Genomic DNA, 24,000 nt, shown 5'->3' with positions numbered 1-24,000 from the left:
AACTCCTGTTGACCCCTGCGCCTTAAAACACTCCATAAAACTCAACGCCCTTTATTTGAATCCATTGACAGGAGCAGGCTGCTGATGCGGTTGAACAACGCTTCAATGGCAAACGACAAATGTCTGTGTTCTTCCAGAAGCAGCTCCACAGCGTCTGGTCCTGCATTGAAATTCTAGCCCTGTAAAAAAAAAAAAAGACACAAACGTGGAGTGGAAAGATAACAAGCACACTTCTAATCTTTGCAAATGCTGTTTGAGGCAGGTGCTTCCTGTAAAATGGGGACAGCACAGCAAGATCAAAGCAAATTGCTCCATAAATTCAGTCGTCTTATTCTGCGTTCAGAGTGAAAAGACCTAGGAGCTATTTGCCATTTGGAGAAGTGAAAAAGGAGAAGCCACAAATGCACATGTACACAGAGCTTTAGTTTGGTACTGGAGTCAGTGTCTGACACCAAGGGGGTCAGGTGTTTCATTTTGAGGCCCGATACTGCAACGCTGGTTTACAAGAATGCACAGATAATGGCTGATACACAGTACTGTATAGCATCTGGGGACATTTACAGCCTGAAACAAACAAACCTGCTCTCAAGAAATTATTCCTTCCTTAACAAAGGTCAGTGGATAAATAAATGTCATGTCAATGCTCCATGGCTCTAAAGCATAGTGGAATACAAGTGGGCAAGGGGGAAAAATGGACTACCTTGGAAAATTATTACTATTTCCTGAATTTGTTCCCTATTTTGTCATATTATAAACCACCAAATCCCAGTAAAATGTTTTATTTGGATTTTATGTGACACACCAACACACAGTAGCACGTAATTGTATGGTGATTGTGTTTCACGATTATTTACAACCACAAATGTAAGAAGTCTGTCATGGATTTTTATTCAGTTCGGAGTCAATACTCTGTTTAACCACCTTTTGTTGCTGTTACAGCTACAAGTCTTTTGTGGCATGTCTTCTATCCGCTTCGCACATCAAGACACAAAATGTTTTACTCATTTCCATTCTCAAAATGGCTCAGACACAGTCAGGTTGGACGGAAAAAATTGGAACAGCAAATGTGATGTCTAGACACGGATTCTTCTTTTCAAGGTCTAGGCTTTGACTTAGCTATTCTACTAAATGAATATGCTTTGAGCGAAACCATTCCATTGTAGCTCTGGCTGTATGTTTATTTTATTTTTTATAGCTGAGGTAAACCTCTATTGCAATCGAAATACTTTTTGTGGTCTCTAGTAGCTTTTCTTCCAGGACTGCCCAGGTCAACTCCGACAAGCCTCCCCTGTCCCTCCAGAAGAAAGGAATCCCCACAGAATCTCCCTTTGATCGCACGTCAGTTTAGGTAAACAGCCATGTCTTTGTAGGTTTGCATACTCTTGCATGCTCACTCTTATGGCCAACCATTTCCAATTTTTGGATGATGGACTGAACGGCACTCAGAGAGGTGTTCAAAAGTTAGATTTTTTTTTATAACCCAGCTGTGCTTCAGAAATGTGCCCCTGACCTGTCTGGTCATTTCCTGGACTTTCATCATGCTGTTTGTTCATTACTATTTTTAAACAATCTTCTCAGGCATTCACAGAAGAGCTATTTATCTCAAGTTATTTCATGTGACCTTGAAGGCAGCTGGTTGCCCTGAACTTCATTGAAGAGTTTCATTATTGGGTTGGGACTAATAGAGATGCATATCACCCTTAATATAAATTTGTTCTCATCACATCTTTTAAAAAATGTATCCCTTTTCCACCCACTTCATAGTTATGCATTACTTTGTGTTGGTCTATCACGTAAGATATTATTAAAATACATAAAATTTTTTAGGCGTAATGTGACAAAATAAGCCAAACGAAGGAATTTTCTAAGGGTATGAATACTTTTGCAAGGCGTTGCAGGTGTGTTGATTGTTGCGTTTATTAAATAACCACAAATGCACTGCTTTCATCCTCAATGGTTTATTCAAGAGTTTTCTGTCAGACTCAATGCTTCTTTTCAGTTAAAGACCGTTTTTTAATATCTGCATTCATTATTAAAGTCTCTGTGTAGAGTACCAGAAGCTCATAAGAGGGAAGTTATAAAAGTTAAATAATCAATTTTTTTGTTGAAAGAAAAGACCAATACAAGTCTTATTTCTAGCATATTTGTGTATCCATGTCATTTAACTCAATAAAAATGGCTCTGTGTAAAGTTTTCTTCTTTTTTTCCCTCCTAAAATCAGATATCAGACAATAGCTTTCATTCAAAACAGTTCGAGATTGTCCCGTGGTTACACAACATTGCGTCTTTCCAACACCGCCACTGTAATGAGAAATAGATTTGATTTTCAGCAGAAAATTACTCGTTTTCTGAGAAAATGCACAATATGCTCCTTTTCTTCAACAAGCAGAATTAAATCAGTCCCTCTTTACATTACAAGACTAGCATACTGAAGGTACAAAACATTATTTCAGTGCCTTGGTCTATTGATGCCTGCATTGATAAAGATGCTTTAGAAAGTCACTCTTACAGAAAGGGTCAGAAATGTCTAACCGTAGGAACCTGTCTGCAGTTATTACCTGCAACAACAGCGATTACTTTGGTTAATCTGTTATATGAAGACAAGGGTGTAGTAGATGTGTTGATTTCTCCATCAGCTATTCCTGCTGATGTAACCACTGTTTTTTTTTTACAGTTTGTGTTGCTGACATCATTGCTTCTATACCCCTCATCTACCGATTTGACGGCACGCTATAGGTGTGTTTGTGTGTCTGTTTCTGACTCTTTCTGTGAGGTTATGTGTGTAAGTAGAGTGCAGACTTATCTTTGAGTTACACTGTGAATGCTTATTGGATCAGCACACTAAATTTCTTTGGCAAAAATCGCAATGCGAGTCTAAATGTGCGTTAAGATTCATACATTTTTAGTGTTGGATTATGTTTGAGTGCCTTTCTTGATCAAAGTGAACTGGCAACATGAATAACCTTGTTTTTAACAAAAAGATGTGCATGCTGTTGAAACTTGCAGCAAGAGTTTGGTGAAGATCGTTTCAACTATGTAATAGCAAAAGAAAAAATAACATCTGATTATTACATTATTGTCCCCTAAGGGAAATTTGCCTTCACGGGAGGTTGAAACATTTACAAAAGCAAACAGTGCAGAAAAAAACATCCACAAAAAGTATGCAGTATAGTTGAAGAGGAGAACATCCATCCATCCATCCATCCTGGGGCTACAGGTCCAGGAAACAAACCCAAACATCTCTCTACCCAGCGACATCTTTTGGAGGATCCCAAGACCAGAAGGTACATATAGCACCCCAGAAAGTTCTGGGTCTACTTTGATCTCCCCCCGGATAACAGAGCTCCTCACCCTTTTTCTAAGGTTGAGCCAGGCCACCCTACAGAGGAAGTTCATTTCCGCCTCTTGTCAGAACATGACAAGTATTTTAACAAAAATTGTATTACATGCATCATACTGAAGCATTACAGAACAGATGTCACTGGCAGTACATGGATTCAGAGAATGAATACATCAGTCACATGCAATTCCCCAGTTACATTCAATAAGCTGTTTGCAGAAACTAAGTTAAAAAAAAAGTGTATTTTAAAGAGTCTGTGGAATATTCCTGTTCAGGGTTGACCTGTCTATTTTCAGCATATTCCAATACAACAGTCTCTTGCATAGCAGCCTGAAATATCGGAGATATCAACTTTTAAAAATTGAATGGGATAAAATAATCATGGCTGCACCTTCATGTTTCAGTGATTTGGACGGTGAGTAGCCTCTGATTACGGTTACCAGCATTTTTTTTGCTGCTTCTTGAACTTCACTGGTAAGAATAAAGAATTGAGATGAAAATATAATTTAATTCAGTATCGTTCTGGCATTTTCTATTCTTTTAAATCACAGAGAGCTCATTTATACAGTATTTGACTATTTTTATTTATAATAGGTTGTCAAAGGTTGAGTCAGGGAAGGAAAGAGTGAGATGTGTTTATTTCTTAAAGCTGAATTATATCTGACCTGTTTCTAGCACTGCTGGAAAGCAGAAAAGTAAGACTGTTGTATTCTTTTTCAACACATCAGTTAAAGTCCCTGACCAACTCCTTTCACCCTTACCTCTCAACCTTCTTCTCCAACCCGCTCAACTAGAGCCGCCCTTCTGTATTCATTTCTATTCCTGTGCATTTTAATCACTCCCACAGAAAATTTTAACCTCTTTAGCTCTTCCACATGTATTTTGTTGAACTACCCATTCAAAGCATACATCACAGCAGGTCTCATTACCTCGTAAACCTAATTCTCTCCATTCACTTCACATTTTCTTCGCCTCTCCTGTGCTCTGTCTGCCACTATTGATAGTTCGCTCCAGGCATTTAAATTCACCCACCTTCACAGTCTACTCCTTCCAGCTTTACTGTCTGAAGCGTCTCCCTCTCCTTCACAAAAATAAAAAATATGTCCTGTTCTACTGGCTTTAATTAAACAAGTACACCAAACAGTATCGCCACCATAGTTTTTGCACAGAGATACTTTTTATCCGTCCTTTTTTTTTTTTTTGCAAAGACACCACATCTGCATGTATGGTTTGTGTAATGATCAGAGGAAGCGGACCCAGAATTCAGCCAGACCAGCAGAGGTTTCTTTAAAAAGGAGGATCTTTAATAACAGAAATCAAAACAGAGACAAAATCCAAAAAGCCTGTTGCACGAAAAACGGCAGAGAAACAAAACAGTCCAGTTGGGCAAGCAGGGCAGGAACAGACAGAAACATGATGGCTCAGATCACTGGAGACAAGGGGTCAAAAATTCAAAAGCAAACCAATAAACAGAAACTTGCAGGAGGAGACTCACCCATACTCAAACAGACGACCTGGCACTGATGTCTGGTCTCAGCAGTTTATATGGAGGTGGAAGCAGGTGAAACCGGTAAGAGGTGATTGCAGCAGGGGTGGAGTTAGGCAGGAGCGCAGAATAAGTAATTAGACCAGACATCAGTGCTGAAGCTCTAGTTTTTTTTTTTTTTTTTTTTTTTTTTTTTTTTGTCTCAAAACAAGAACAGATCAAAAACCAAACCTAAACTAAAAAGCTGATGAAGACATAACAGGATAAACTCAAACATTAAACAATAATCTAGACAAGACAAAACTCTAAGTAGCCAGATAACCAAAGACAGGAGGGTAAAATAACTTACATAACCAGAACAGAACCCAGAATATTACAGTTTGCTCTCATACATGTCAGTCACTTTGTTCACATGCACTACCTTTTTTTTCTTCCCTTTTTATCACCGTATGTGTGTTAAATTTTTTTTTTGTTCTTTATAAAAGTATTGTTTGTGTCTCAAATTGAATAGGCATGACTGTTCTAGTTAAACTGTTTTACTGAAACATCATTAGTTCAACTTTGTAGTCCAACTGTTTTTAATGATTGCTTTTAGTTTCTATTTTCCCATGTTCTATTTTGTTTCTATATTTTATTCCTAGTTGCTTTTATTCTGTTTTATTTTCCTATATTTTAATCATGTAAAGCAATTTGCATGGTCTCTGTACTGAAATGTGCTATACAAATAAAATTGCCTTTGCCTATCAGAGCAAAAGACAGAAACAGTGAAATTGTCAATGCGATACTCAAACATTCATCATTAACCTGTTGAAAACATAAAAACAATAAACAAACAAGAAAAAACAACAACCTCTGACTAAAGGAAAAAAGCTGTCCTCTTTAAGTTAAGAGTGAAGAAACCGGCAAATATATGAAAAAAATAAAGAATACAGTAGATTACAACACACTGATGTTCTCACATGCTAAGAAAAACAAACAGCAGGTGGATACAATGCAGGCGAATTAGTCTCCAAATTAATTGTTTATGCATTCAAATAAACACATTTTGCAGGTACAATTTACTATATAAGGTATAAATTGCTTTACCGTTTATAGGTGCATGGTATGTGGGATATCTAAGATGGATAAATTCTGACCTAACATTCATTGTCAACCATAAGTGAAACACACCCTTTATGCATCTGGCCCTGGGAGTTTGTAGTTGTACTGCAAGCATATTTAAGCAGTAAGGTTGCATGTAAGACATTATTAAAGAGGCCTTTTTCTGTTATTGCTAATAATCATCAGAATTCATAATATCATTTTTTCTTTAGACAAATTATTCAATCATTTATCAAGAACATTTACAGTTTGGATTTGTATAAATAGTCCAATCAAAGCTGACTCATTTCTCAGTTGGAAACCTGTTCAGTGCTGGAATAATTTTCAATTTAGTAATCATCCAGTAAAGAGGAACAAAAGAGATGATGGTTCTGGGGGAAAAGTCGAGTTGTGCAAATTCAACTTCTAACATTTTAGATGTTTTTAGTCTTTTCATTTCTAACAGGCTTGGACAGTTTCTCAGTTGTTGGTGAAGTGTATTTGGTACTGAAAAGTTTTTTTAAAATATTGTATGCTACGCCAACTGTGTCTAACTGTAACCCTGAAAGAGTAGTTTTCTGCCACAAAAAAAATATTTTGTAGGTAGTATGATGACTTCCCAATTTGAGAGAATAAAATCAAACTTTCCCAAAGATTTCCAATCAAACTAGATAGAAAATTATTTTAAGACTTTCAGCAAAGTGAAGATTTCAACAGGATGTTATATCTTTACCATTTCTATTGTGTTTGTGTTGTAACTCAGAAAAATGATATCAATGTCCAAAACAGAGAAACATATAAATACGTATAGATAAAAGTCCAAGACAGCCAAGAAAGTAGCTGAAAGTTACCAAAGAGCGATAATGTTACATGCAGAACACAAAGCTTAATGCAGAGCACCATGGTCACCCAGGTGAAAGTAATAACAGCAATTTCTCCACTTTGAACCTGAAGAAAAATGGCCGAATCAGAGGAGCGCACCTTAATCGCCATCAAGCCCGACGGCGTGCAACGCGACATCATCGGCGAGATCATCAAACGGTTTGAGATGAAGGGCTTCAAACTCGTTGCCATGAAGATGCTTGAGGCCTCTGAGGACCTTCTAATGGACCACTACATAGACCTGAAGGACTGACCCTTCTGTCCTACCCTCGTCGAGTACATGAGGTCAGGTCCAGTGGTTGCCGTAGTGTGGGAAGGAAAGGGAGTGGTGAAGACTGGCAGGGTCACACAACTCATGAAAAGCAAAAAAAAAAAAAATGCATCTTTGTGTTTGTAAGTTTAATTCAAAGACATGAGGGTTTGAATGTCTCTGTCCCCCAACGCAGTCAGGAAACAGAGCGAGAGGAAAAGGGCACACTAAACTTTCATACATTCTGGGTTAACATAGAAAGTGGGAGTAATCTTCAGAGGAGTGCAGCCACTGGTACGATCCAGTTCCTATCTAACTCAACTCCTCTCTGTGTCCTTGGATGTGGAAACACAATTGTAAATCTGTAAGCATGTGAGCTTCTTTCACACGGGAAAGTTATGCAGGTGAATCCAGACAAGATATGATCAGAGTTATGTACATCAATACAATTTTCCACAGCAAACATATGAGGCAGATGATTTGTCCAGTGAGGAGAGAAAGGAGGTTAGGAGAAATTTTGTCTGAGCAGAGAGCCATAAGACCAGAACCATACCCAAGGATTTAAAGGCACTCTGCTACTTCTAGGTGTAAAAGGCCTCAATGTCCAATTAGGACAAATATTTTATGGCAGCATTCCAGTAAATGAAACAGGGTGAATTTCTGCTCTGAATACTTTTAACATTGTTACTCTGATGAGCAGAAGCAAAATTAGTATTCCCTATCTTTTTACACCTGTTACCAGACTAGGCTATTTTGCAGTAGGCATGGCAATAGTGAATACAAGCATCTGAAAGTCTCACCTTTATACACATAATCTAGCAATAATTGTGAAGGATTAACAACACTAATGTAGCTGTCAAAACGTTAGCCCTCAGACGGCGCTCATACTCCATATCCGTCTACAGATTGTTTCATCATGACATTTCATTCAGTCCTGAAATGTCACCTCAAATTACTGGGGAGTTGTGGGAAGGACTGCTAAAAGGATGATATACAATCAGATGGCAGCTGCTATCTTTTACCCCCCCCCCCAAAAAAACAAAACAAACAAAAACAACAAAAATGAACAAACAAACAAAAAAGGAGTTGCTGATGCAGCTAAAAGTTAAAACCCAGGACTACATTTTTTAAATACAGGGGTAATTGGGGTACTGGGGGGCAGAAAGCCGTCTTCTTCAGCTACTTATTTTTACAAATCCCCCACAGTTTTTCAGAGTAAATGATTTTTAGGAGGAAAGTAGAAGTGCTCACTTCAACTTATTCTGTGTTGCCAAAAAAGCAGTTACACATCAGTTTGACACATACCGAATAGAAAGGTCTTTTTTTGGCAAAAAATAATAATCTTTTATTTACCACAAAAGGCCTTTGGGGTCCATAAAAGGTAGTGTTGTTTGTGTCAGAAAAGTATTTTTTTTCTAACTTCTTATTTGCTTGGAATACAAAATGGATAATTTGAGATTTATTTATGCTTCATGCTGTCAAGATTTTTATTTTTTCTAATGCTCTAAAGTATGTGGGTTCTATAAAGTCATACTCTCTGGATGGACAAAGGTATAATGAATCTGTTTCACTTCACAAAAGTGCAGCAAGAGACCAAACATTGTATAAAATTACACTAAAACAGATTTTATTCTCAGTAGTTCATAGAGAAAAACAAAAACAAAACAATGATCAACCATGAGCTTGTACTCATATGTTTCCATCAGGTATATCTAAGGTGTATTTCAGGTTAGGATAATGTTTTTTGTTTTATTCTGTAAATTAACTTTTACATAAACATTATCTTGAATAGCTAATGTTGGAAAAATCACAAAAAAATGCAGTTTTGTCATTATTAAACTACTTAAAATAATTTGTCATTAATCAACAGCCATTAGCTTCTCTGACTTGGTCCCTTTGCTGTCTGAACATTTAATTAATTGATGACCACAAATCAGCAGACAGCTATAAAAAGATACCAATGTGGTTTCAGCTACCTATTATCTCAGTTTGTGATGTAATTAAGAAATTTTATTGAAGTGGACCTGTGGTGGTCAGGCTGACAACTGAAAATCAAAGAAAACTTTCATCTAAAAAACTAATTGTAGAATTGAAAAACCTTGTTTAAATACTTCAAACCCTTTCAAAGGATTTAGTCAAAACTCTTGAGGGATGGGTAATTTTATTTGATAAAGTTGCACCTGTACATTTACTGCCTTAATGGAAGAATAATGAGATGAAAATCCTTTACCACATTGAAGCAAGAATAAAAGGCATGTTTTGTGTGCTAAAGGATTCATTATTTTCTTGCCAGTGACAAGTTACACACAATGGACGCATGTAAAACATGTAATTTCTAAAGGCATATTGCACTCCTGGATAAAATGAAAAAATATTATCACTCTATTTTCCAGATGCTTTATCTCCAACTCCAATGTGGAGCAGCCCACTTCAACAAATGTAAATGAAAGATTTCTCCCTGGTCCTCATAGTCTCCAGATTATTTAAAGTCTACAGATAGACCTCAAAAGACTGATGCATGAAAAATAGCTCAAAAATCTTACAGAACTGGAAACCTTCTGCAGTTAAAATCAGTTGGAATCCCACAAGCACATTTATAGAACAAGGTGAAAGTTTTCTGGCAACCCAAAAGCTTTACTTGACGCTATCATCCTTTTTTGGTCTTTGGGGAAATATAAAGTAACACTGTTTTTGTAACCAAACAGAGTTTTTGTCATAAGTGAGTAATTCAGGTAATCTAAGTAAAATACATTTTCTAACAGGCAACATTTATAAATGTTTTGCAATGGTATCAGGGTAACTCAAACTTTATTTTCAAAGGTTTAGATCTTATTTCTAGTTTAGATCATAGCTAGATCATAGAGTCTAGAGCTATGAATGATGGGCAAATCCTTTAAAAAATTACTTACAGCTCACACACAAAATAAATCATTATGGTAATGTTTAGATCTGTATATATATATATATATATATATATATATATATATGGGATTATTAAAGTATTTCTGATTCTGACAATGCCTGCCTTTAATGAGCTGACAAAACATAGCAGCCTTTAAATTGTTGTTCTTCTTTCCAAATACCCTAACATCTATTTTCCAGATACATATTTTTCTTTCAATTTTATGATTTATGAACTCTGTGTTTTGCAAAGTGAACACACTCCTTGACCTAAAAGAATATCTAGTCATATGTTTAATGTATACATATTCAAAACGTGCATAGGAAAATAACCTAGATTCATGGGAGATCCAAAGATCCAAAACATTTTTCAGTAATAGGTACTGTTATTATAACAAAAAAGCCCACTCTTTGACTGTCTCTTTATAGGCTCTGGCTCTTTGTCAGTTTAATAGAGGGATGGTAACCTGTGTTTTTCAGATTAATACCCTGAGATTAATACCATAAGGCTTTTAAATACCTTATTATGCTGCCATACAGCGATAAAGGCCAAGCCTGCTGAACAGCATTTTAAATGTGTTTCCTTGTAGAACTACAGGGAGCTTATAAATTGTGTTATTCATTTAACTAGAAAATTTGTTAAACAATGCCTACATATTATTAGTAAAGTGAGAATATTAGCAGCGTTACTCGAGCAGTTTGTTTGGAGGAGTAATTAAAAAGAAAACATCTGAGCAACTAACCTATTTGGATAGCTTGGTCCTTTGAATAAACTAGGCAGAAAATAATCTTATTTTAAAAAGAATTGGGATTGAGAATGGATCCATCCATCCATCCATCCATCCATCCATCCATCCATCCATCCATCCATCCATCCATCCATCCATCCATCCATCCATCCATCCATCCATCCATCCATCCATCCATCCATCCATCCATCCATCCATCTCTTCCTTCCTGCCTATTACATTTTATTATATTTATGTAAAGCCTTGCCACTGCAAAACATCTCTGTCATAACCTCATTGTAAAATCTGATATCTATATTTGACAAATGGTCTAAAAATCTGTTTGAAATTAATGAAACTTGGCATGAAAAATGTGCAGGAATATTATAACTACTCATGACCTTTCTGTCACCTTCTGTGTTCAGACACAAACAAATCTGGCAACAAATTACTAATTTAAAGCTGTTCACACTTAATTACAGAGTTATTTATTGCAGTAGTGACATTTAAAATTAAGGTTTTTATAATGTGATTTCTGTTTGTGAACTAGAGGACTTTATAGAGCCACTTCCCAACATGATTGTGCAGAAATGACCATGTGAGAGCATTTTTGTATGGAAAAACAACAGCTGAGTCATAAAATGATTTTTAGTTGCATGCTGCCTTTAAATTTTCTCATCTATGAGAAAGATTCAAAATAAGTGAACTGTGGTGACAGCTTTGCCAGCTTTTTTCCCAGACAGATGGAAATTCAGCTTTCTATTTATGCCAGGCATGACACACCAACCCCTAAGGCATCTCACATAGAAGGGAAGAGAGAGGGGGGGCAAGGAAACGAAGTTGCTTGGCAGTGATTATTCTGCTTTAAGTATTATTGGTATTAGAACAGGTTTACGGCTGCTGTTTGAGCATCTCTCTTCACTGGTAGCTTGTTCACAATTATGAGGGGGACCCCTGACATGCTCACAGTCCTTCTTGACAAATTGAGGCCAATAGAAAATAAAATAGCAGTGGTAGGTTTATGGCTATGACATACAGCAACTGGAACGAGTCTCTTGAGCATTTTTGAGTTATCACTTTGTTGTCCACTCTAGCATTCATTCAGCATCTCCTATCTCCAACCTTGATCCTTGCCCAACTTTTCTCTAGCCCATAAACTAGAATTAATGTAAGTCACAAAGCCCATGAAAACAGATTATGATTATTAATGTTTTTTTTTTTCACAAATTGACTGAGTTCCTGCCAAGGACTGTAAGGCGTAGGTAGCCAACTTTTAACTGATACATAGAACTATGGTAATTAACCTTGAAAGCTTATTAAAAATTTGAGCAAACTTGCACTGTAACTAGTGATTGAAAATGAAACCTATATTCTGTCCACAAAGATTTGATCCACTTTGAAACAGGTGTGTAAAACAGTTTGATCTAGATGGAATGTTTAATTCTAACACTAGTTCTGAATATGTAATAAATTAATTTTCCTTGTTTTTTTGTGTGTGTGTGTGTGTGTGTGTGTGTGTGTGCGTGTGTGTGTGTGTGTGTGTGTGTGTGTGTGGCTTGCAGTTGTGATACTGACGTATATGTGGGTAGAGCTGCTTCTTTCGTTCCCTTTCGCTGAACATGCGGTAACACTAAAATACCTATACTTTGCTCACATGTCAAATACCCATTGTTCGACAGAGATTATTTAAACCTACTTGGTATATATATATTTGTATATATATATATATATATATATATATATATATATATATATATATATATATATATATATATATATATTGTCATGGTTTTCAGGTGACGAGTCCACATGCAGATACGAACGGGAGGCAATGCACAGTTTTAAGATATTTTATTTGGAAAACAGGCAGGTCTACGGACGGAACTACAGGTGAATCGGCTGGGTCAGAACGTCACGGCTGGAAAGTCTGCAAGAGAGAGTGAGTGAGTACTCTGAAGGAAGAACCCGGAGAATTGCTAGAAGTAGCGCTGCTTACCATTAGGCTGGGCGGACCTAACCGGGAAGAAGTAGCGTCAGGAGAACTCTATGATACTACTCTGCTGGAGATAGGCGGCTAGTGGCTGAGGGCGGCTGATGTAGCTGGCGAGGAATCCTGAGCGAGCCTCATCGGCAACGGTTGACAGACGGATTGACCAGAGTGAACACAGAACCAACAGAACCCGGGAGAGGGGATCTCAGGCCTCGCTGGGTAACTTCCAGGAAGTATGAGGGGAGCGCCAGAGCAAAATCTGAGCAGGCAGGTTCCGCTGGTCTGTTTCTTCGGACGAGACGTCAAGACAGGTGAGTGCATCCAAGCACCAAAATCTGAAGCAACAGAGAGGTTCAAAAATTAATCCAAAAATGAAGAGTAACAAAAAACTCACAAGCTGGTCTCCGAGAGTTGGGACTGAGGCCACGTCGTACCACGACTGGTTAAGGCTCCGGCGTCTTCCATCTGTCAGCGCTCTGCTTAAGACGCCAGAGGAAGCCGCCTGCAACGAGCTGCAGGTGTGGACCACGCCTCCACAGCCAACTAGACACACCTGAAGAGTAGAGTTAGAGCAGCCAAAACACAGAGAACCCTGACATATATATATATATATATACACACACATCCATGAGAAACTGGAGAAATACCAAGGGCTCAGGGAAGAACTAGAAAGAGCCTGGAAGGTGAAGACAACAGTAATGCCTGTGGTCATCGGAGCAACCTCCATTCTGGAGAATTGACTCCAACAGATACCTTGAGAAACATCAGACATCTCAGTCCAGAAGAATGAAATCTTAGGAACAGCTAAGCTCCGAAGAAGAACCATCAAGCTCCCAATGTCATGATCTCGGCACTGATGCCTGGTCTGATCACTCATTTCACACACCTGCTTAGCTCCGCCCAATTACCTCGCACATGATCCACCTGCATCTGTTAGTATTTAAGCAGCCTTCAGACGAGTCATCAGTGCTAGATCATTACAAGCCGTTCGGTGAGTTCTATCCAGCATTTCTCTTTCTTGACTGACCTGTTGATTTAGACCCAAATTACCTTTTAAGATTATGAGCCAGCCTGATCCCTGAACCTGTTTTTCCTGCCTGTTCCTGCCTGCTAAACTGTGTACTGGACCTACCCTGTTAAGGATTATTTGATCTTGCCTGATCCCTGCCTGTTTGTCTGTGTACCATTTCTGGACTGTTTCTGACCATCAAGCCTGCCAGTCTTCGTCCACCTCGTCCATCAGCCTGTTTGTGATCCTTGATCGTTTTCCTTGATATGAGTCTGGATACGATAAGTGTAATAAAATTAGAAATATTTTGTCCAGTAGGGACACTGAAAAACTAGTCCATGCATTTGCTACTTCAAGACTGGACTATCGCAATTCTTTACTATCAGAAAATCCACAAAATGCAGTTTGAAGTCTGCATCAAGAGTTCTGATGAAAATCATCAAGAGAGATCATATTTCTCCTATTTTAGGCTATATTTCTCCTATTTTATATCAAAGATCTGATTACCCCGTATGTTCCTAACAGAGCACTTCACTCTCAGACTGCAGGACTACTGATGGTTCCCAGAGTCTCCTCAAAGGCTCCTTACCTGTGAAACTCTCAGATTTGGTCCGTGAAGCAGCCACCCTGTCTACTTTTAAGACCAGGCTTAAAACTTTCCTTTTTGATAAAGCTTATAGTTAGAGTGGCTTATGTTACCCTGTGTTATCTCTGTAGTTATGCTGCTATAGGCTTAGGCTGCTGGAAGACATCAGGGTCTATTTTTCTCACTCTGCTGAGTTCTCCTACTGTTTTCCAATATGCATTGTTTGTTGTTATTTCAACTTTTAACTTTTTGTTCTCTGTTATTTTTCTCTTCATAATAGGTACACCTGGTCTGGCATTCTGTTAGCTGTGACATCATCCAGGGGAGGCAGATCATCCACTACTCAGATTCAGACTCAGACTCAGACATACTTTAATGATCCCAGGGGGAAATTACTTTTGTTACATGCTCCAGAATACAAACATTGTTATATATATATATTTACAACAAGGTATTACCATATCACAATAGTCATATCACTTCAACTTGGGAATCCCAGTGAAGTGATGGTGACTTGTGCAAGAACAGTGCAGAGAATGCATAAATGACAGATATGGAGGGAGGGTGTTAGTATAACTGAGGGAGGCGTTGTAGAGATTGATAGCCACAGGCAGGAATGATTTCCTGTGGCGCTCAGTGGTGCATCTGGGTAAGAGGAGCATATAACATAAAAGGATTCCTAGATCAATGTGTGTTTCTGTGCTATTTGTGTTTTCATATTACTGTTCTCTCAGATGTGATGGATCAATAATGACAGCTCAAGTCATAGAGCTTCACAGTTTTAAGGTGATTTAGTTATTTAGTGATAATTCCAGTGTTGTAGTACTCGAGTCCGAGACTCGAACTCGAGTCCGAGTCATTAGCTAAATTTAGAGACTCGTGACTTGACTTGGACTTGAGCACTGATGACTCGAACTTGGACTCGGACTCCTACATTCAGATCATTCTGACTCGGAAATTGAGAAAAAGACTCGACTTTTTTATATCATTAGGCTATAATTTTAATGTCATTAGAATATTATTTGGTGTATGATTTTAATATCTAAATGTCGTACCGCGCACGTGACGTCACCATCTTATGAGCAACGCCCCTTGCCGCTAAGGTTGGGCAAACAGTGTGAGAGCGCACGTAGCAACCAGCCGTTACACATGCAACAGATACAACTATATGACCGACTTTTCAGCTGTTAAACTTTCACAAGAGGATGTCCAGGCGCCCATTTTACTGGTAGAACTGTGGAATAACATACCAGCGTTCAGCTCAAACGATGGCTTGAGTGTCGAGGGCTTATAAAGACTGGAAAACTGGCTGAGTTGATAGAAAGGTAAGACGTTGTTTTTCTCCTGCTCGGCGTTCATGGTGTCATTTGCAGTTTTTTTCTGTTTGTAGTCACCGTCCAGGAATCGGTATACATTTTCCGGCCCGCCGAACAATTTAGTCCGGTCCGGTGGCCAAATGCATTATCATTATCCAACGGCTGGATCTCCTCGCTACATCGACCGATCTGCACCAGATTTGTTGTGAGTCATGGGGGAACGCTGCCGAACGCGTTTGTGGTGGCGGGCGGCCGGTGGTGCGCGAACCCCGCCGCGGCTCCGGGCGGCTGGCGGGCGGGCGGCTCCGGGCGGCCGGCGGGCGGGCGGCTCCGGCCGGCCGGCACCGCGGCGGTGCGCGAACCCCGCCCGCCCGCCGGCTTCGCGGCGGTGGCCAATAGGCCGGAGTGCGCTTGGCTGCGAGGGCTGATCGACGCCGCTTGCGGCTTTAACATCCTTCATATGCGGCATATCAGCGTACCTCGAGTCGCTGTTGCGCGTTCCATAACAACAATGTTTAAAAACCATGGTTAGGAGACGTCTTAGACTTGGAAAAAGCAGTCGTTTTACCGAGTAAAACCAGGGTAACTACAGCGAAAGAGTTATTAGTGCAATGGAATGTTACTGCTTCATGTCATACATCACACGTCAATAGTGACTCGACTCGGACTTGACTCGGATGAGTAGTGGACTCGACTCGGACTCGACTCGGATTTTTTTTTTAATGACTTGGACTTGACTCGGACTTGAACACTGGTGACTCGAACCTGGACTCGGACTCGAGGCATAGTGACTTGACTACAACACTGGATAATTCACACACAGACAGACACACACACACACACACACACACACACACACACACATATCCTTGTTTTAAATACTGATTGAGGACTGTGTCTTGACATCCATTGACTTCCATTAATTTGCGACCCTTTCTATGGCCTTACCCTAAACCTAAGCCTAATTGACATCTTAGCCCTAAACCTAACCCCTAGACAAGGAAAAAACCGAGGACCTAAAAAAGGTCCTCCTTTTACATCGAAGTCCTCACTTTACTAATAAGATGAACAAAAATGTTCTCACTCAGCTGCAAGTACAAGTATACGCACACACAAAACCACCAAGTTTTTCAGTGGATCAGGCTCTTTCAGGTGGTCCGCCAGTCAATGGACCCTTCACTGTGTGTGCAAAAAAACAAGTCATTCAGGCTAAACCCTGTACTTTCCTGAGTGATCTTCCATTCCCTCAAAATCAGGCAAGCCACCCTTCATTGCAATCACCTCCCAATTCCATGCATTAAGTGTGCAGGGGAGACCTCAGTAATTGATGAAAATCTTCTAATGCCCCCTGACTCTCCGGATGATATGCTGTTGCTTTACTGTGCCATACTCGGAGCAGTTTCACGACCTGACTGAGCAAATGTTCTGAAAAGTTTGTACCTTGTTCTGACTTTTGGAATGCCAAACATCGAAATTAACTGGGTAAGTGTGTGCATCAGCGCCCTGGCAGTTATTATATTGTATAGCAGCTGGAAACCGCTGCATAACTTCACACATCACTGTGAACAGGTAATGACCCAGGCCTTGAACGAAGCAACAGGCCCACACAGTAAATTATTAAATCCTCAAATGACTCAGATGCTACAACAATTGGAATCAAATGGAAAGGCTTCAAAACTTGGTTGGGCTTGGCAGAGAGCTGACAAATGTTTCTGGCCAATTTCAGAAACGGCCAGAAATAATGTCTCAGGACCCGATTATATGTCTTCCCCACACCTGAGTGCCTGGACTCATCATGCACAACCTTTAACACAGCAGAGTGAAGTTTAATGGGCACACATTAACACAGGATCACTGACAATGTCTGCATGTGGCAACCATTTGTTACTACATGATTCAAAAATCTCTTTCTGTAATCTACAACATCATAAATTAAGGTGTTTTCCAGAAAATTCTGGAAGGGATCTGAATGGCTCAAAATGAAGTGGCCAACTCAAAATCTGGTCTTGTAGCCAATGGAAATGCTGCAGCTGTTTGTGCTTGAAAACCTCCCAGTGTGATGTGAGAGTTGTGGTGAGAGAGATTGAGTTGAAAACTAAACCAGAATTCCTCCAATGGGAAGTGAAAAAGGCTCATGGCCAGTTATCACAAATGCTTCATGCCAATTGATGTTGGTTAAGGGGTTTACTACTTTTTAATGCATTCTCAAACTATGTCTATAGCATTCAACTATAATATCCAGATGGTTAGCTGATCATCAAATAGGGTAAGAACTGTAACCCATGTTTAGGCAGTTGCATGTATTACCCATTAATACATTTTCCCCTTTCATCCAGGTACACACACAATATATATAATAATTGAGAACATCCAACACAATTAATTTGCTTCATGTACATAACTTGATATATCTTTACATATGGACTCATAAAAAATTTCTTTCCTGTTGAAAAAGATGCTTTTCAACAATGATGAGTGACCATGTGATAGTGAACTATCAACATATACCAATGAATGCAAATTATTGACCACCAGACCTGAAAAGCTTTGTTTTACATCCATCCATTTTTCCTCCAAAAGCCCGATTCTCCCTCATATGTGTGATTTGTTTAGTATTTATCATTAATTAAAGGGGACATATGCTTTTCAGTTCTTCCTTTTCAGATTGAACTCATTCAGTTGTGACCAACATAAAGTGGGACCACAATGCTTTACCCCCAAATTTCCTCTTTTTACAACTGTTCTGAAGTGCGTCTGAGAGCAACTCGTTGCTGTTTCTTTAAATTTGAAGGAGGCTCTTCACACCCTGCGCCCCTTCCAGGTCGCAGAGTGTTCTGCTCCATCCCATTCAGCCATGTTTGTAACATGCTGGGGAACGGTGTAATGAACAACCGGACATTTTGACTTATACACTTGTAGCTTTGGCATCCTTTAGCTTTGATTATAAAATCGCTCAGAGAAATAAAAATGAAGAATTTGCAAGTCTGGTAAAGATGGAAGGTCAATGAACCTGTTTAGCAGTCAAGCAGCCAACACTGTGATGTAAAAAAAAAATGTAATAGAAAACAGAGAAAACTGAAGGGCTTGAAAAATATGACTCAAAAGAATATAAAGATGTCTATGCAGCACCTGGACAGAATACATTCACACTTTCTGCATTTTTAGAGACTCCAAGTACATAACAAAATGTTTTTGAGAGCTAGAAAAGTGAATTCTGCATATTACCCCTTTAAGATATTTATTCATTTTTTTTTAAATCTACTCTTGTCCATCAGGCCGAAATCAGAAACATGATTAATGAGCCATATTGAGAAATGACTTATTCTTCCATTATGGAGAAGTACTACAATGTCCTGTTGACACTTTTTCTCATTTAAAATTCCCAGCTGTGTTCTCAACCTCATGTGGCCTTTGGGTTTATCCTTGGATTACAGCAGCATAAACCTAAAGGGCAACTTCTGGAACACTTCTATGCAAAAAACAGAATGAAAGAAATGTCCTCATATGCTATTGTAAAGTTGCTCTTTTCGAATTATACTTATTATGCAGATTTTATGCCAAGTGAAGAGAAACAAGAGGGGTGTTTCATATATATTTATTTATGTATTCACCTGATATTCGTCTCGGCTTTTATGGCTGTCACTGAGACCTTGAGTCTCAATTAAAATCAAAATTTTCTACATACCAGCTACATTCTCTTTTTGTTGCCTTACTAAATATCTCTCTCTTTTATGTCTTTAATTATTAACTTCATCCATCTTTATTTTTACAAACCTATATACTTATAGGACAAAGATAAGATAAGATAAATTCTATTCTATTCTATTCTATTCTATTCTATTCTATTCTATTCTATTCTATTCTAAACCCTGATAATGCACTAAATTGTGCCGTAATGTGCCCATTTAACAGGATGGCAGTAAATTCAGTATTATTATGAAAAATGCTTTTGTAGCGTTTAATTCTCCCCAAAACATCTGCATTTTACATGTCCCCTAAACTCCTGCTTTTGACGTTGCTGGTGTTATGTCTATATTTACAGACATTCAAATTCATAGGTCTCCTTTAATGCAGCCTTCCATGGACTCATTGAATTCCACAATGCAGTGAGAAATGATTTTATTTTATTTCTCACCAGAGTCTTCTCATACAACTCACTTTCTGTCAAAAACATTGTACCTAACCTTTCCCTTCATTATACCATTACCGTGGCTCACATCTTCATAACTTAGTTTCTCTAAGTGACTTCTACGGTCTTCCTCGGAATACTGTGGTGATGCCCCTCACTAAAAGTACTTTCTAAATCAGTTCTACTACATGACATTGATATTGTTATCTGTAAAGGTCTTCTGAGTTTTGAGCTGCTGGTTTGAAAGTGCTTTTTCATCATAGCTTAGTACCAGAAAGCCTGCAGAGGTGGATAGTACTGATTTAAATCAATCACCATCTGCCTCTTCACCATTGGCAAAGCAGATTATTGATTTTAAAACCTTTACTATTTTAATGACCGTCCAGGAGGTTTGACTTGGTTGTCTTGCAACTTAAATTTGAGTGTGTGCCTTTTGTGGTGATCCACATCTTCCTCGGGGGTGCTCTAAAGTTCTGGAGAACTGTAGATATCGGGTCTGGTGTGGTTGCAAGAGGCTGAGCATGGGTTTACTCTAGTGGTGTCACTTGGGGGGAGGGTGCCTTGGGTGTTGTGCTATGGGGCAATTTCTGGGTTGAGTGTCCGTCAGGCTAGATGGGTTGTGGGCTGCGGTAACTACTGACCCACTCTGTGCTATTTGACTTTTAGGTGGAGTTGACTGAAGGTGGAGGTTGCAGTCTTTGGGTTGTGTTGTACTAGCTTGGCTCTGCTGAGGTTTGGGGTGTCCAGTTATCTGCTGGCTTCTAAATCACGACTGTGGCTTGGCTGGGGTTGGTGGCCGTGCTATTGCATAGTGTGGATGCTGCTGTGAGTTGGGAATGGTTTTGAGATATCATTGACCCCTAGGGGCCCTCTGGGTCTTGGCCAATGGATCACCTTGTGCTTAGTGCTGTGGGTGGGTATTCTCTGGATTGTGTCACTGGGTCTTCACAAAGGCTTGTCAGATGTTTACACATCTAACAGTTTGACTGTGTTGCATTAAACAACAACCAGCCATCTTTACCTTTCTTTAAATAGGAAAGGTGTATCCGAAAAATCTGTTTGCAGCAGCCATTCAGTGTCAAAAATAAACCAACTGTACTAAAACTTCCAATCGTAAAATAAAACATCTTTATTTGTAAGTTCATAAAAAAAATAAACGCACCACCTCTTGTATGGACACAACACTGTGAATACCACATGCCTAAACAGCACAAGAATAAAATAAACCATCGTAATAACAAACTGTCAATACCGTCAATCTCCTCCACCAGCTTCGGTCACAGCTTTTTCAAATGTGGAGAGAGCCAGTTAGTTAGATTTCAAACCTACTTCCTCCAAGACAATAATTTTCCTGACAACCTCCTCCTCACTGGACTATTCACCATTTAAAATTTCATTGTTTTTACTTTTTATTTGAGCTGAGACTTTGTTATCACTCCTTTCTCCCTTGGTGGCCACTGCATTATACATTCGTGCCCGTGTTCTCTGTGTGACATCTTTTCCCAACTTCTGGCTGCCTAGTGCTTGGCTTCTTTCCCATAAGCTTTTATACATAACTTTTAACCTCAGATATGGAAAGGAATTGCTGTGCGAGCAGCAAAGCTGAATATAGTTGTGACAAAATAATCAATTGTGGCCTCTAAATATGCGTTATATTACACAATTTCTGCTGTCTTACTTGTGTGTGTGTGTGTGTGTGTGTGTGTGTTGAATTTTATTTGCAAGGTGTCCTTGATGTCCTTGAATACCTTAACATTTTTAAGGCTGATCAATCAGCTTCTACATGAAGATTAGTGGAAAATACATGTGTGCATATTTTGTGCAGATTCGCAGTAACCCCCTATGTAGTCTGATAGCTTGGTCTTGCCTCTGGTAAGGTGAAAACTTGATCTAGGGGCGACAGTTGTGAATGAAATGTATTTATTTAACAGGAAATGTAAAGGGTATTGACTGTTTGTGGTAGGGGCTCTTCTTTCCAGTGAGCAAAGACATTTTCTTCAAGCAGAAATATTATTGTGCACCAATGTTTGCTGTGGTTACACCTCTGCTGCTGAGGTTAAAATCTGAGGACAAATATCAAGAACATTACTTAAACTTGAACAAGAAGTGAATAGTGTTGATCATCTACTTCAGAGCTGTGTTCTGCTTGATGACTGAAGGTCTTGAAACTCATATGGGTGTTATTTTAAACACGCCACCCACCTAAACATTGTAGCTGATCAGTGTATTTCCTGATACATCCCAAGACAAAGAGAAAAACACAGCTTCATTGTTGACTAATACTAGATTCATCCCACCAGGCTGGACACACACAAAGACCACTGTAAATTCTTCCTTTTAAAAAATGGACATTCCAGCTAATAATTATTTAATGCAGCTCTGTGAATACCAAGTCCCCATTCTTCCTTTTATCAGCTATTATTTGTCATTCTGTTGTATTATTTGAAACAGTTTTGCTGGTGATCACACAGCTCTCGCTCGCATAAGCCAAGATTATTTCATGGTGTTCTGTTCTTATGTCAAGTTGCATTTTAAGCTTGTAATATTGATTTTGTGCTGCACTTAAGATCACTGGCAGATGGCCATTTCCTTGTGATTTACTCTGGCATTTGAACAAAGATCGAGACGGCGTAAAAGCCCCCATTATTGGTAATTTTATACATTTAGGGGGTTATTTCTAAGAAGAAGTTGAGCCAGAAAAATGCAAGGCAAAACCTCCCCCACCACCAAAGCATGAACCACATAGAAACACACAATTTGGAGAAAATAACATCAAAATAACCCCATCAAAATTGGCATCACAGATTTGCCTGTGCTGCAGTTGGTATGATAAAACCACCCACGTACGGAACAATAGTATTTATGCATTTTGCTTTTTTTGGACCGTGTTTACAATATAGGACACCTACTCAACCATGATTTATTAATACGTGTTTCCAAAGTTTCATCTCCTGCTACATTATGTCTTTTACATATTTTCATAACCTGTTATTTAATCATCTCACACTGAATCTCACAATTTTTCTGTCACCCTGATATACAATGTAGTTGTGTGAAAAGTTTTAAAAGTAGTGCTATTATGGTAGTAACATAGTCTCACATGGAAAATGTTAGAAAAATATAACCTATAAGTTGAATATTTTTTTAGAGAAAATAGTAAAAACATTAGACATTAAAAAACCCACTTGTGGTGCAGTTGTTGCTTCTTATTTACCCAAAGCCATTTTTTGGATATACACCTTGCTTCTTCAGGCTGATAATTTTTTTTGTAACATCTAATTTGTAATCCATCTCTGTCTTTCCCTAAAGCATGAATATGATGAGCGGCAATGGACATTTTTCTTTTAGCCATTGGCCAGCAGGCTGGACCAGGATCTGTAATTATCTTGTCCCCAGGGACAGTAAAGAGGTGAGGGAGCCAAAGCTTACTGTTAAAGAACTGCAGAAAGCGGTGGGATCTTGGGGTCACCAAGTCTGTAGAAACAGCCATTAGATGCTCACGTGTCAAACAATTGTTTGGAAGACAAGCCAGGGAAAACAATTTTGTGTCTTATCATCACACATAAACATGTGAAATTTGTTAGATACTTCCTGAACTTTATCTGGGAACAACTACTCTGGTCAGACCATGAAGGTTTTAGTAACAAAAGCTACAGGGGGTTTCACGTAAAACCAGAGCCGACTCTAGCCACCTTGGTTCTTTGGAGGCGATCGTAGTTCGGTACTCACATTTCTTCCCTCCCCAAAATGTCGGATATATACAGCAACAGCTGTATATTTAATTATGCTGACAGGCTATTCAAGAAAAATCTAATAGGGTTTATTCAAGCAAAATTTAAAAGCTGTTACAGCTTTACAATCTGTGTTCTCCCTGTAAACCATATTTACCATCAAATGTATTTTCGAAACTTTGAGCTCAATAATAGAAGGTTTAAGCATAGTTGCTACTTCACAAGAGTGTCCTCCTCGGTGCCATGTCTTGGTAGATTTTTATAGCCTGTGTTAATGTTACCAGTGGGCCTATTATTATGCAAATGTTTTTAAAAATGACAGCTAAATTACGTTTTCCTCTTTCTTCATAATTTTCTGTATGCAACTATATATCCTAGAGCATTGTGTTTGGCCTTCTACATATATTAGTTTGTGATGTTAACTTGCAAAGTTATTTCTCAACTGTTGAAAATAACTCCTTTTCGACTTTTCATACACAGAACAGACCTTTAGTCAGGATACTGTAAAGGTTTATTTGTATTTTCAACATTTTTATTGTGAGAGCTACTTTGAGAGAGATATCTAATTTGTA

At 38.8% G+C, this 24,000-nt stretch overlaps 1 pseudogene; it reads left to right on the top strand.

Annotated features, from left to right (window-relative positions):
• Positions 1 to 6,861: 6,861 nt before the first annotated feature.
• Positions 6,862 to 24,000, top strand: part of LOC118566775 — a 34,421-nt pseudogene continuing 17,282 nt past the window's right edge.

The sequence above is a fragment of the Fundulus heteroclitus genome, chromosome 18 (genome assembly GCF_011125445.2).
Source record: "Fundulus heteroclitus isolate FHET01 chromosome 18, MU-UCD_Fhet_4.1, whole genome shotgun sequence".
In the NCBI taxonomy this organism is placed as follows: domain Eukaryota; kingdom Metazoa; phylum Chordata; class Actinopteri; order Cyprinodontiformes; family Fundulidae; genus Fundulus; species Fundulus heteroclitus.
The sequence above is the reverse complement of the archived record's forward strand: the minus strand, read 5'-3'. Positions and strand labels throughout refer to the sequence as shown.